Consider the following 15,468-nt stretch of genomic DNA (forward strand, 5'->3'; position numbering starts at 1 on the left):
CCCCACAACCACTGAGTTGAAATCCACCACTTCTTTAGTCATCTTGGTCGCTTCCTCACTATCCACTTCATCAGCTCTATATACTATAAGAGTACCAATATGCTTAGCACTTGAGAACTCTTGTATTCTGGTCTTATCTCTTTTTTCAATAGACTAGATTACCAGAGCTTGGTTATCATTACTGAACTTCATTCCTCTATGTGCTTGCAATATTTCTTCCTCAGTTTTATATTGCACATTTTTTTCTTTTCTAATAGAGTAAAAAATCATAGCATTAGCTATGTCCCACTCAAGTAGAATCAAAACTCTTGACTCTCTAACTAGTCATCTCTTAGCCTTAGGTGTTAATTGGGCAAATTCCTCCAAAAATTTAGCTTTAACATCCTTCTCAATTTCAGAGTCCAATTTATTTGGTTGCTCTGCTTTTATTGTTTTAAATTTTTCTTGAAAATTGCCAATGTTTTTCCTCCATAAAATTTTTGCAAAATCCCTAGATTTAACAAAAAATTTATCATCTACAAACTTTTGGGATGCTTGTGCAATAATAGGATCTATCTTCTTACCTCTATAATAAGCAATAATGAGGTCAAAGAATGGCATAGGAGGCTCCTCAGGCACTTCCCTTTCTATATCAGTAGTAGTGACAATTATGTCTCCCTCCCCTATAATTTTCCTTAGTTTCTCTTTCAAAGATACTTCATCATCTACTCTAAGTGGGGTCTAGGATGGTGAATATTCTCCTACTTGAGAGGAGGATCCCTATTCTAACCTCTATATCTTAGGGGCACCTGTGTTAGATGGACTCTCTAATCTAGGCCTTTTGTAAATGGGAATGTTTTGTATATTTTGAGCTACCACATATCCAACTCTTCTCTATAGTGTATATTGGCTGAGAGTCACAACCATTCTACTATTTATTCTTCTTTCCACCTCAAGAAATTTATCTAGATATGCTTTAGCTAAAATACCGTTCTTCTCATTCAAAGTTTGCATTATCATAGAAAAATTGTTCATCAACATGTTCATTTTGACTCCCCAATATTTCTTGTCTACCAGGGGGTTTTAGTTGGGCTCAAAATCATTAATAAATTCCAAAACTTTGCTAAAAACTACCCATTTTTCTTTTCTAACCTCTTGTTCTTGTAGTGTAAATACATTTCTAATGATATCCTCTCGGAAATACACCATTTGTTTAAGAGACTTAGTTTTAGTTCTCCCTCTAGGGAGGTCATAAAATCCCTCTAGATTAATGTAGCAAGCATGGGATTGGGCCATTTGATATTTATCCAAAAATAAGCTCAAATTTATTAATCCTTTTTTAACAAAAATAAAAACATGTAGAACAGTAACAATAGGGAAGAATGTGCCTTCACCTTTTCCTAGTATATCCCTTTCCTCAACTAACCCAATTTTCCATATTAACACTGCAATTCCTATCTTTAGAGGCACATGATAAGGTAGTACATGGGGTTTTCCCAAAAATCCATAAACTTTGAACATAGTGAAAACATGGTATGGGATGATATCCCCCCAATTATGACTGACCAATAGCCCCTTGGCATGGTCCTTGGGTCTTATCAATTCCAACAGAGGTTGTGGGATTCTACGATTGTCCCTTTTCAAAAGTAGTCTAAGCCTTGAGGCAAAATACTTGTCAAATCTAACATAGCTGGCATCTATAACTTCCCATGTCATGTTAGTGCTCCATAACTAAACTGGGAGCTTCTCTCCATCTCTTTCTAGTACCAATTTCATTTCCTTGGAGAAGAAAGTTACTCCCTTATATAGACATTTATACATCAAATGAGAATACCAATAGAAAGGCGTGTTTACCTTACCTTGAACCATCCCAATCAAACCATTGTGAATTTCCTCAGCAAGGTAGGTAGCAAAATCATGAACTGAGCTCTTTCCAAACTGCAAGGTCTAAGCTATGATAAGGAAAATAGAGCCTTGAATATAGTCTTTTTCATCCATTCCAAATATTTTTCATAAAGAAAAATATAAGGCCTATGCCCTAGCATTAAAATATTTCTTCATCAAGGGCTCTGGGGTGTTTTCTGTAACCAAAGGCAATGATTCAATCTTGAGAAAATATTGTTGCAATATTTCTCCCCTTAAGTATACCCTGTACACATCATACCTAGCTTGAAATTCTTCCATGTTAATTTGTTCATAGATGGCATGGTTAGGGTTAAGTTTGAACACTTCTCTAATCAATTCTTGAGAAACCCTAAATAGATTATCGCTAGCATAGTTTTTCACAATTCTAGTAATGCGGTTGTATTTCTTAGCCATGCCAATTAACAGGTCACTATCAAAAAATACCCTAGGAATGACCAATTTCCCAATGTCAAACTCTCAAACATTGTTCAATGGGGTGTCTAGGCTATGTTCTACAAACCACTTTTTGAACAGTTCCAAATCCCCCACTAAACCTTGTGCATCTCTTAAATAATTGGCCTTGCCATAAAAACCCTCACTTACCACCAACCTATGGTTTTTAGGGATGAAATCTCTACCCTTTTTTAGTTCATTTATAGATGGGGGAAATTGCTCAAGAAAATTTTCATGAACTGACCTTTTTAAATAATCCTTTTCACTATAAAATTCCTTTCGGGGAGGCATCTTCATTTTCAACTTCACACAATTATAATTTCTTAATTTTTAAGAGTCACTGACCACTTACCCACCAATTCCTACTTTCTATTCTCAGTGAATTTCTCTATAAATTACTAAAAACCTTGAAGAATCTTGTGCCCTAGCTCTGGAAACCTTTGCGCTTTGAGAAATTTGCTATTGTATAGCTCAATAATGGTGAATTTTCAAGTTATACTATAGAATTAAGGTTGCACAAAGCAGCCCTAAACAACAATAATGTTTCTAACAGTTATTTTTTGTGTTGTGCCTCAAATTTAAATTTCATCCATCAATCACATAGCATTAGACATCTTTATTTGAAAATAGAAAGGTTGCTTTAAAATTTTGAAATCCTTGCCACGCATCAAATGGGTGCTTTCTCGCTTTACTTAAAACTTGAGCACTTTTATAATGTGGTGAAGTGCTAATTATCAATCTTCTAAAGATTGATGATCACAAAAAATCACTATACTTTACGAGTAGACCCATTAGGAATGTGGCCCCATTGGCACACTCATCTCCAGCCTGGCAGGTACATGTCACAAATTACCAATTACTACACTCTATTTCATTACTTTTTTCCAACCTAGTGTGACTTAGTAACTCTTTTAATAACTGGTCCCACTTTTCCACATGGCATGCAGGTGCTCCCCCACTTTCCTTAAGGTTCACTCATTTTCGTAATGCAAGTAAGTGCCTCCCATTGATCTTAAGAAGATTAATGATGTAATAAAAATGTATCCTTTTGAGACTCGGTCAGTTAGACGAACCAATAGAATGCTTCCTTTTTGTGCTAGCATGTCTGACAATCTGCCAACAGCAAAAATTATGTCATACCTTTTAGAGACTACTTCCATGACATCATCATATGCCACATGTCAACAAGGTGCTTGCCTACTTTAGTTAAATTTCTTGCATCTTCATGAAGTGGTGAAGCGCTAATTGTCAATCTCACAAAGATCAAAGGCCAAATGATGTGACATCAAAAGGGAACCCCACTACATTGTTTTAACCAATGATATGGCCAGAAAATCAAATGTGCTTTGACAATTCTTCATAAACTCTAAAAAAGGTCTAACAAAGTATTGACAAGCTCTAACAAGCTTTTAGTCTTTGTGGCACATTCAAGACCCAACATCAACAAAGGCTACGTGGTGCAAAGGCACTTCCCCACTTCACTTAAAAACTGTGCATTTCTCATTGTGGGCATGCACTAACTATCGATCTTTCCAAGATTGACAGCTAATCAAAACAAACTGTCATAGTTAAAACACTTCATAAAATAGTTAATAAAGATAACTACAGTTAGGGAAATCTTAACAAATAAAAGGTTTATTTCATGGAAAATACTAAAGTAATCTTTGCAAAATAGAAAACTTAGGATAAGCATGTCCCGCACAATTTTGTTTAAAATATTATTTTTGACCATTTTTCAAGGGTTAGGGAAAAATAAACAAGGTTTTAAGGAATTCAAAAAATTTCACCCAAGGTCTTAACCTAATTTCTCAAGATTTTAGAACATAACACTAGGGTTTTTCACTACTGGGTGCAACAAAATAAAAATGGTGAAAAACTAGGCCAACATGTGTTTGGCCTCTTCCTCAACATCCTTTTTTCTAAGAATCTCTACTTTAGTAAGAAAATCATCTAGTTGCATGTTTGTTTTTTATGATTCTATAGGGTCACTCAAATCAATGAGGTTTCTCTTAATGAAAGGAACATGGAGCGGGTGATATCTACCTGATTGAATACTTCTAGGTTTGAGATGTTGATTTATTCCTCCTAAATCACTAGATCTAAAAGTAGTATCCCCCATGGATGATTTCATTTTGTCTTGCTAAAGATTATATTCATGAAAAGGTTTTGTAAAAAGAATACCTAGAAACCTAGAATTCTCAAATTCAAAGCTATGGGACAAGACTTCTTTCTTAACTATAGGCTAAAACTAAAGATCATCTCTAGGTTTCCATGCATGACTAGACTCTCCCTTCTTCTTAGGCCAATTATTCTTTCCACCCTTTGGTAATTTTGTATACAAAGGACTATCTAGGTTTTCTCTTACATATGAGCTCATAGTCTTCCTCCTATTAGCCATTCTTTACTTTAATTTGAGTGCTAGTTAGCAAAACCTATGACTGACACATACTAGGGGAAAAACTTTTTATGATGGCTAAAAGACAAGAAACTTCATGGGAAAAGAATTCCTAAAGATGGATCTGACAGAGGGACCCAACCTAGATGATTTTAATATTATATACTTCAGGAATGTAAATTCCTTTTGACAAATAAGGCAATTGTAAGCATACCACACGTCACACAACTCTTGTGTATTGGGATTATTGTAAATTCTCAAGGTTTCTCACTGAAATGAACCAGTATCAAACATGGGCACAATTAACAAGTCATATGATGATAAATGTGTGGCATACATAAGAGATTGCAACACTTTAGATATGATTTCTTTGGAAAAGCTACGCCAATAGAGTCACCATTTTGTTGGTGCTTTAATAAAAACTATGGGTTCTGAAAACTAGTAACAAGGTGTAGAAGATCAATAAATGCCTAAGGATTAGCTAGTTCCCATATTCAACACAATTTATCTTAGATCTAGACCAATTATAACAAAGTACACAAAGGCTTTCTACTCTTTAGGCTCTACAAGGCCAGGGAGGGTGCACCTAGGGATTGATATGACTTATTCTTTGTGTAATAATTTTCCTTAGGGAAAAATAACACCAAGGTCAAGAAGATCAAGCACTAGCACAATATGGACCAATAATAGATGATTAGAATAAAAATAATGAGAATATCATACGTACAATACACACTAGAAGTGCCTATATATAAAGGCATCTAGAATGAGTAGGAGTCAGCAAAGTGATAAGCCTTACAACTAAGCACATGTCCACCAAGAGTGGATTATCTTCTATTGAACACAAGAGTTTTTGTGATGATGAGAGGATAAGATAACATAGGTGTATCTCATAAAGATATGTTGTAGACACCATGTGCTAAATTGGAGTGTAAACAACTATGTTTTCTACATGATGACTCAAATAAATATGCAAACTCCTATGTTTTCAATAAGACAACTCATATGACTACACATAATCCTAGGTGTCTATATGATAATGCATTTAACCTAAGTAAACTGAAGTAAAGTGTAATAATAATTAATTATTTACACTAATAGGTCCCCTTAAGTGCAACTTAGGGGAATGCACTTAAGCTCAGAAAAGCTATGATGAAAATGCATGATGGGTCTTGGCTACAAGGCCATGTTAGGTACCCATGTACAAATGCAAAGCTCTACATATAATGTGATGCAATATAATGCAATACAATGCAATCTCTCTGAAAATGGAGAAAGAGGGAAAAAATCATGCGAAAAAACCCTCCCCCAAAAAGAGAGATAAGTACAATAAAGAAGTATGAGAAGGACAAAACCCTATAAGAGGAAAAGGTCCCCCTACATAAGAGAGAAGAAGTAGAAGAAGAAAGGAGAGAAGGTAGTCCCCCCACAATACAAAATGCCCATGAGTGATAGCTACTCCAAGATGAATGTAGAAGCTGATCCATGACTACTGAATAATATTACTCCCTTTAGGAAGAAACAATATCATAGGTACATATGAGATTCTTCCCCAATGTGTAAAAAGAATCCTAAAGATGAATGGTGTCTCTAAAAACTGGTCAACTATCCCTATGTTAATACTGATGGTCACCCCTTCCAACACTATTGGAAATAACAATTTTAGATCTAGTAAGGATAGATGTAGAACATATCCCAAAGAACCAACTGTCTCCTCAAATGATAAAGAGACCTCTTGCAACTGTTGTACATAAAGATCCATAATCATATCAACCTTGAAATACTAATCATGTAGAGAATGGACAAGATGGTTAGGGTGTTCCCTCAAAACAACTAAAGAAGGATCATATTCATCAAAGAGAAGATGTTTATCATCAATAATGTCTACCAGATCTGCTATGTAGGAATCCACAAACAAACCCAAAATATCTATCATGTAGTCTTCTCCTAATGTTGAAACTGGAAGACAAGGTGTGCCCAACTATATTGAATTGCATGGACCTATCACTATAGAAATGTAAGCATGTGGAATTTTCTGATGTTGTGACCTTGTCCTCCTAGTATCTAGAGGATTACCCACCAGTGAACCTATTTAATCAAGTGTTTGTTGTGCCCAACAAGGTCTAGTGGAAGAAGAAGGAATATCTTCAACTGTTTGTGGACCCTATGAAGGTGATGTCCTGTGAGTCAAAGTTGAAGGAATATAATCTTCAAAGTCACTATCATCACTATTATCACTTTCTATGAAGGAGGAAGGAGAAGTTGAAGAAGCCAAACTTGGACAAGTTTCTTCAAAGTGAACACTCCTCTCAAAGAAGATTCCATGTGTCTCTAGATCCATGAGTTTGTATGCCTTAAGGTGGTTAGGATATCCAACAAATATACAAGGTTTACTTTGATATTCCAATTCCTTCCATTTTTAAGGAGGTATCCTTGCCCATGCTAGACAACCAAAAACTTTAAAGTGTTTTACACATGGTTTTCTGCCACACCAAGCCTCAAAAGGTGTAATTCCATCTAAGGCCTTATGGGGACTTCTATTTTGGATGTAATTGGCACAACACATGGCTTCTGCCCAATAAACTTGATCTAGAGACTTATGTTGTAGCATACAAGTGGTCATCTCTTTAAGGGTTCTATTCTTATGTTTAGTAACACCATTTTTTTGTGGATTGTATGCAATTGAATGTTGAATATCAATACCCTCATGAGTACAAAAGTCTATAAGCCTTCAATTCACATATTTCCTTCCATTATTTGTTTGAAGAATCTTGATAGCTTTCCTTGATTGCTTCTCAACTTGATTTTTTAAGGTGATAAAATTATCAAACACTTCACTCTTATGAGCAAGAAAGAAGACCCAAGTGTAGTGGGAAAGTCATCAATGAAGGTGAGAACATAGAGAGCCTTTCCAAATGATGGCATTGGAAATGGGCCAACTACATCACTATGAACCAATTTAAGAACAATAGTAGCTCACCAAGACTTCCCCTTGTCAAACTTCTCTTCTAGATGCTTGCTTGCTTCACAACCTATACATACACCCTCTAAATACTTGACTTGAGGTAGACCTATGACCATATCCTTATTGCTAAGTTGTTGAAGGTAGCAATAATTGAGATGTCCAAACCTCTCATGCCATAGTTTACTTTGTGAATTTGAGTGGGTTAACAAGGCAAGAGAAGTGGACTTAGGCACAAAATGAGAAAAAGAATAAAGTCTTGTCTCATGATTAGCCTTTCCAATTGCCACCATAGAATCATCCTTTAGATTTTTCACCACAACTAAATCAAGAAGGAACTCCACATTGTTACCACATCCATAGTGAGTTATTTGGTAGATTGAAAGAAGGTTGGTGCTAAGGTTGGGAACATGAAGAACATCCTTGGAAACTCCATTGTTGAACTCAACATTCCCTTTTCCTTCAACTTCCACTTGTGTGTCATTTCCCACATAGATGTAAGGTGTAGGTGATGGTTTCAAAGAGAAAAAATGCTCCCTTAAAGCACCCATATGATATATAGCTCCTCAATCAAGAACCCATTCCTCATAATTGTTTGTACTTGCTACCAAAGCTTGTCCCTTACCTTTTGAAGTGGTTGAAGATCCCTTATCATTATAGGCATTTTTTACATCAATTTTATGTTTCCTCATTAAGTTTAGCAACTCATCAATTTACTTATCCTTACACTCATGTTCATCATGACCATTCTTCTTACAATAAGCACAAGTCTTCTTCTCCATTTTGATGAAATTGATTCCCTTCTTATTGTTTTTGGAAAAAGACTTACCTTATTGTGAGGAAGATTATTGTGTAGAGGAAGATTGATGTGTAGAGGAAGATTGTTGTGTGTCATCTTGTGGCTTAGCCTTCCACTACTTTTTCTTGTTGTTAGAATTTTTACCACCTAGATTACATTGATTAGCTACCAAGGCATTTGTCTTGGAAGACTAGAGAATTCCTATACTCACTAACTCTTCATGTTCTAAGACCAACATTCCTAAGAATGACTCGAATGAAGGCTTAGTGAAGGCACTTCCCATTGTTAACTTGTGAGTAAAATAACTAGAAACAAAAGCAGCATATTCAAGAGGAAGATGAGTCATCACATGTTTGATCAACTTTCCATCCTTGATGGGTTCACCACAATCCTTAAGTGATGCCCTATACATGTCTACTTGGGTAAGATAATCTTTGATGGTGTCAAAATTTCTAGGATCCAATTTGAGAAGATTGTCCTAAATGGTGTAGGCCATGTCTTCATCTACTATCCCATACAATGCTTCAAGATTATCCTGGACTTCTATTGGTTTGTTAAGGTTCACAATGTGATATTTGACAAGATATAAGATATTCTTTAACAAGGTTCTTAGGGCCATTTCTTGTTTTCATGCCCAATCTTCTTTACGAGACTCATTAGCATCATCATCATCAGGTTTCTTTGCTGCACCAGTTACATAATGCAGTAAACCTTTTTCAACTAATGGTTCCTTTATCTTTTCTTACCAATTAGCATAATTATGTGGCATTAACTTAGAAAAAGAACCCATAATGCAAAAGAAAGAGCACAATATCAAGGAGAAACAGAAACACAAGACACACCCCCCCCCCTTTTCACTCAATCAATGACCCACCCCCCGCGAAAAAAAAAGAAAAAAGAATGCTTTAGACACTTTATATGTAGTGCAGTTACAATAGGCCACTTGTCAAAATAGAAAAAACTAGACTTCTAATCTTGTTGTTTACAACCTCCTCTTGGAGTTAAAATCTAGTACTTAGCGATGTAGCTCAGATATACAACAATTTTGAAGTTTAATCAAAGCAATACAATGCCAAAAAAGACCTATTTCTGAAAGAAAGCAATACAATGCAAAAAGAGACCTATTTCTAAAAGCGATATTTCTATCCACACAAGCCTATAATCTGATTGTAGATCTAGAAAGTAGACAAAAAATTATTCACTTTTAGAAAAGATGGAACCTAAATATGTGTCTAGATGAGCTTGTACAAAGTGTTTGAAGTTGCAAAAAGAAGGATTGGACATGTACAGTTGCCAAAAACTAATTTTTTTGACAAATATGTGCACCAAAACTAGAAAATAATAGCACCACTAAAAGGTTCAAGAAATTATAGCCCAAATCATAAAAAAAATTGTACTTGATTTGGAGTCTGGATGACTAAGATATGGCTCTTTGAAGTCAGACTATCAAATTAAAAACACATACCACTCAGAAAACACTATGTTAAAATTGATGTCCAAATGGCTATCATGGCAGTGAGGTTGGGCTTTCTAGTGATATTTTGATGAGCATCAATTTTAAGATCATGAAAAAGATAACGTCGGCAAAAAAAGGCTAGCTAGATGATGTGGCAGTATAGTCTGATTACATGTCTATACAAATAGCTTATGTGGATGCTAACATGTTGTACGGAGGTGCAGATGTGGTAGCTGACTATTCACCTACCATGGTAGTTGTTAGTGTAGTTTTTTATTTTTCCTATTTTGCTAGGTTTTTCCTACACTTTTAATAATCTCGCTTAGGTTAATAAAGCATGTCTTATTAGGTGAATGGTTGTGAGGTGTCACCTTCCTACATGTGAGCATCCATTAGCTATCTTGGGAAGATACTTTGCTATCTTTAGTCTGATAGATGGTTGCTCCTCATTGGTTGGTGTTGTCACCTCCTCCCTCTTCCTAGCCTATATAAGCATGCTACCTGGCTTGTATTTGCATCTCTTGTTTTTGCATCCTCTTAATGCTATTTTGCATCCAGCATTTGCATTACTCTCTTGGAGACTAACTCTATGATGCTATTTTGATTTTGTATCATTTGCATTCATAGTTTAGATATTTACTCTTTGCACTAGTTTTCTGGGTTATTAATCTTTTCAGATTCTAATAGTAGTTGAGTCACCATTGGTGATGATGTGGTAGAGGATGTACTTGTCTAAGCTGGCACTGATGGGGTTGACTGTTCTCTATTAAGCTAGCACCAACAAAGTGGTTGGTGTATATGCTACTTTAGTATGTTAGAAACATTAAATTAAAACAATCAAAAAGCATTTGCATACTAATTTAACATAACTTCATGAGAGACAAAGTGAAGTCCTCAAATGATAATATGAGCCATGGATAGGCTCTCTCAATGAGGATGATCACTTGATGTAGAGGTGTGTCTAATAGCTAAGATGACTTGATTATGTATGTATGCTCAAATTCTCAATGTGCTTCAATGGAGGATTTTTGATAGATTTTGGTGAATGGTTTTGATGTAAAAATGGCTTCTCAAAATGGCATTATGGATTTACTTTCTAGATTGTGTTAAAATGGCTTGGGAGAGTATTCCTTAAATAGGCAAAGGGCTTTAGGGATCAAGGGCTAGGATGAAAGGATGGGAAAAAGCTTATGGAAGGTTTAGATTGAATGAGAGGAGAGCACATGGATTGTGCTTCCTTACAGCCAATCAGGGAGTGACACATGTCATAGGGTCATTAGTTAGAGTAAGAGGGGTTGAGAGGTCAACAAAGGAGGCTCAAAGCTCATAAAGACCTTCATAATGGCTTGTAAGAGCAATGAATGGGCTTGTAAGAGTCATTTATGGCTTTGTGGGCTTCATAAAATTTTATGGTTGGGATATTTGTGAGAGATTTGAGATATTTTGACTTGGGTTGGATTAAGAAAGTCTTAAGCTTGAATTAAGAAAGTCTTAAGCTTGACTTAGGAATGTGCAAATGATTAAGACTTGGATTAGGCTTGGGTTAAGATTAGATTATGCTTGTTAGAGATGGGCAAGTGGAAGGCATTTAATGAGGGTGGGTGAATGAGGAGATATTTGTTAACTTTGGCTTGGGTTAGCAAGTCTTAACCCATGTTTAGGGAATGTGACAAGGTTAGGAGGGGATTATGATTAGGATTAAAGATAAGGATTGACATCTTCTAGAAGAGTCTAGACTTTGGATGAGGATGAAGACTTTCTAGAAGAGTCTAGAACTTCCTAGGATGAGGATAAAAAAAAAAATTTAGAAAATAAATAAAGTTTTATTTATTTCAAGGGTTTGGGTTGAGGAGATACTTATTAAAACATTTTTAATAAACATGAGGATTAATATTTAATCTTAATTAAATATTTTGAGTTGGGATTAGGGATAGGAAATGATGAGATTAGCCTTTAATAGAAATTAAAGAAGGATTAGAAGATTTTGGAAGAGGTTAGTGGTCTTAAGGAAATTGGCCAAGTTTTGGGCAAAAAATAAATTATTTATTTATTTTGGGATTTTTGGTCAATTTATTAATTAAATAATTAATAAATAAGAAAATAATTTTTAAATAAGATTTAAACATTTTTGGGAGGGATTCCTTAATTAAATATTTTTAATTAAGATAAAGGGATTTAATGGCATAAAAATAAATTAATTAATTAATTAATGATGATGTCGTCAAGGACTTTTTCAAAAAAAAAAAAACTTTATTTTCTAAAGGATTTTTAGGTGTCTATAGTTGGCATGTGGAAGATCGATGGTGTTGACGCGTGGAGGACACATGGTGGGAGGTCAATGGAGGAGGAGTGTCGGTAGCCAGTGGGAGTAGACTGGTGGCGTCAATGAAAGCGGTTGCCATTTTTGGAAGCTGATGGTGAGGAGGTTATCAGAAGGAGCAGGAAGACCAATAATAGTGGATGTGCACTTTTTAATCCCACATTCACCAAACTAGTGAATGCCAAAGTGTATTAAACTTGGAGCCTGCATAGAGTTCAAATGGCTTAGAAGTCACTGTGATGTGATCCGCCAACCCAATTTGTGGTGTGTCAATTATGATGTGTAAACCACTATAGTTTATGAAGAGAATGTGCTAGATTATGATGGAATATGCTAGTGAAATAAGGAATATTCTAGCCATAGGTGCCAGGATTTGACCACCTGATTCGCCTGCAAAAAAATGCTTCTCCTATAGGCCTGATGGCCAAATTTTTTTTGGGAAAAAAATGTAAATCCATTGAATGTAGATCCAAAAAAATGCATAGATGCAAATAAAAAATTTAGATCTAAAAATCAATTGCATATATATAAAAGATCATACCAATTTCACAAATTAGGTCTTCAGGTTTTGGTTTGCAAAAATTTTTTTCCTCAAATTTTATTATTGCCTAGGGTAGGCAAATTTATAGTCAAAATTCACTAAATCGACTCTTTGGATGCAATGGTGAGGTCTGCTTTGGCTCTAGATGCTCCCAATAGCTGCAGATACTATGAATCTAAATCATGGTCCTTCGAGAGGTGAAGCAAAAATGGTCTCCAATGGCTATGAAATGAAGCTCCCTTAGCTCTAATACAATTTGAGAATTTTCCTTAGGGAAAAATAACACCAAGATCAAGAAGCTCAAGCACTAGCACAATATGGACCAATATGATATTCTCATTATTGTTATTATGATCATCCATTATTGGTCCATATTCTTCTAGTGCTTGAGCTTCATGATCTTGGTGTTATTTTGCCCTAAGGCAAATTCTTACACTTTAATTTCCCTCTTTAATACATATTCACCAATATTCTTCTTTTCAAATTGATCTCTTATAGCATATAAATGGTCAAAAATCTTCTTGATATTGTAATCAACTTTTGTGTTACAAAAGCTAACTATAAACTCCAAGAAATCTATTACAACAAGGGAATGACCAACAATATTGCACTTTATTATAGATTTTAAACAATTAATTTTAAAATGTGTATTGTGCAACCAATATGAAAATATCGATTTGCGTCTAAATTAATGACCAATGCCTTATCCATTGTTATACATAGTCAATCCAATAACCCTTGACTTATTTAATTGACTTGCAATTAAAATTATCAGCTTGATTCCTTGAACTAAAAGAAACAACGAAAAGATATACAACTCATCCAAGCTGCATTTAATTGAAAGAACTTTTCTCATTTCAATCACAAAATTATAGATACATGAAAATGGAGAAAAAACTCAAAGACACAGATATGTAGAACTTCCTCCTTGTATTAATTTTCTTTGATAGTAATACAATATTGATGTAAGACTTCAAAATATAACTCATAATATGACCAATTCTATCATTCAATATTCATTGTATTCTTAAAGTGAAATTTTGGACAACATTCAATTGACACAAAACTTTGGACCAACTGTAATTAGCATAAACACTAAAAATTCTGTAGGACTTAGACCTCCACTCCACATCTTGGAAATCATTTTATAAGTAAGAATTGCAACAAGATTTAGATGGGAGGACACAAGTCAAAAATTAACTTGAAAGGAAATACAAAGAAATTTTACATTGTTATTTACAAACATTCTTTGTATTCGATCATAAAGAGAGGAAACAGTTATGAAACTAGCAGGTGGGACTTTCCTTAGGTGTCTACAGCATGAAACAATTTGTACTCCAACAACCTATTGCTTTCCTTGTCTTTCCTTTACTTTTACTTTTATGCCATCTCATTATAGATTTTTAACTGCTCCCTACTGGCAGAGCCTTGATTTCTCTAGTTGTCTCCCAAACATATATCTCGCTTTTGGTGGGCCATTTAGTGCCTCTAACTTCTTTTAAGTCTTTTACTACCTTATTCCATATGGAATCTATAATGGTCTTTGATTCTACTAAAAATTTATTCAAGTCTATTTCAACTTTAAACAATGAATCAAATAATTTATTAAAGGGAATATCACTGTCATCCTCAAAAACTAATGCTATTCATGTATGTGTTAATATCGAACTGAAAGAATCTGAATAATCTTGCTAGTCTTTCAGTTTATCATTAGCATCCAAAATTGGTGGCATATAAGGTTCAATCCCTTCTGACAATATTTTCATCTTACCTTGTACCATATGAAATTTACCAGTGAAGAAGCCTATTAATTATTTTATTTTTTCTAGGCCTTCTTTCATGTTGATGATCTTGTCTAGTAGATCTATCTTCTTTGCCATTAGCATGAATAGTCTTTCTAGGAACTGTATGTATGGCCCCCACAGATTGAAAGTGGGTGATATCAATAAGAGTGCTTCATTGCAAACATTCTCAACATCTTGTAAAGAAATATAAAGGGCATGAACCTATTGAGAAATTTTCTTTCAAGTCTCTACTCTATGGCCTATCATGCCTGTCAAGACTCTTATCCTTACTTCACCACCTTATTGTGTAGATTGAGCATCAATGCTCATCCTTCTTGATTTTGTCTCCTCTTGTTCTAGCTCTACAATTTGAGTAGACATTTCTAGTGTGACCCTTTCTCATTTTTTCATTTATGTCATGTGCCCTCTTATGTTTTGCATTGTTCAATTTCTCCTTCAAGGATGCAACTTCGGCCTCCAATCCCTAAGCCTTTGCTTCCAATTCCTCTACCTTGTGTTTATAGGCATAGCTATTCCTTAGCTCCTCTTCATAGAGCTTCCTGATGTCTATGTAATCATGGAATGTCTAGGCAAGGTTAGTCTTTATCTTCTTTACCTTGGCTTCATGAATGAATGAATTGTACTTCATGGCCTTGGAGATTTTTGCACCAGATGTGCTCTACGAAGTTCAAAATATCATGTTTCCTTTAGAAGTGTTTTGGATATCCATTAGCTTGGGCTTTTTGGTCTTAGGAGACATGCTCCAAACTATTAGGGAGTCAAGGTTTTGGACATCCATTTCTAAAGTAACATCTGGCTTAGGGGAGTTAGGGTTTACTCTATCCTCTTCTCCTATTGGCCCTATAGGCATCTA

The sequence above is a fragment of the Cupressus sempervirens genome, chromosome 6, assembly GCF_028749045.1.
Source record: "Cupressus sempervirens isolate cs-2001-9-10 chromosome 6, ASM2874904v1, whole genome shotgun sequence".
NCBI lineage: Eukaryota > Viridiplantae > Streptophyta > Pinopsida > Cupressales > Cupressaceae > Cupressus > Cupressus sempervirens.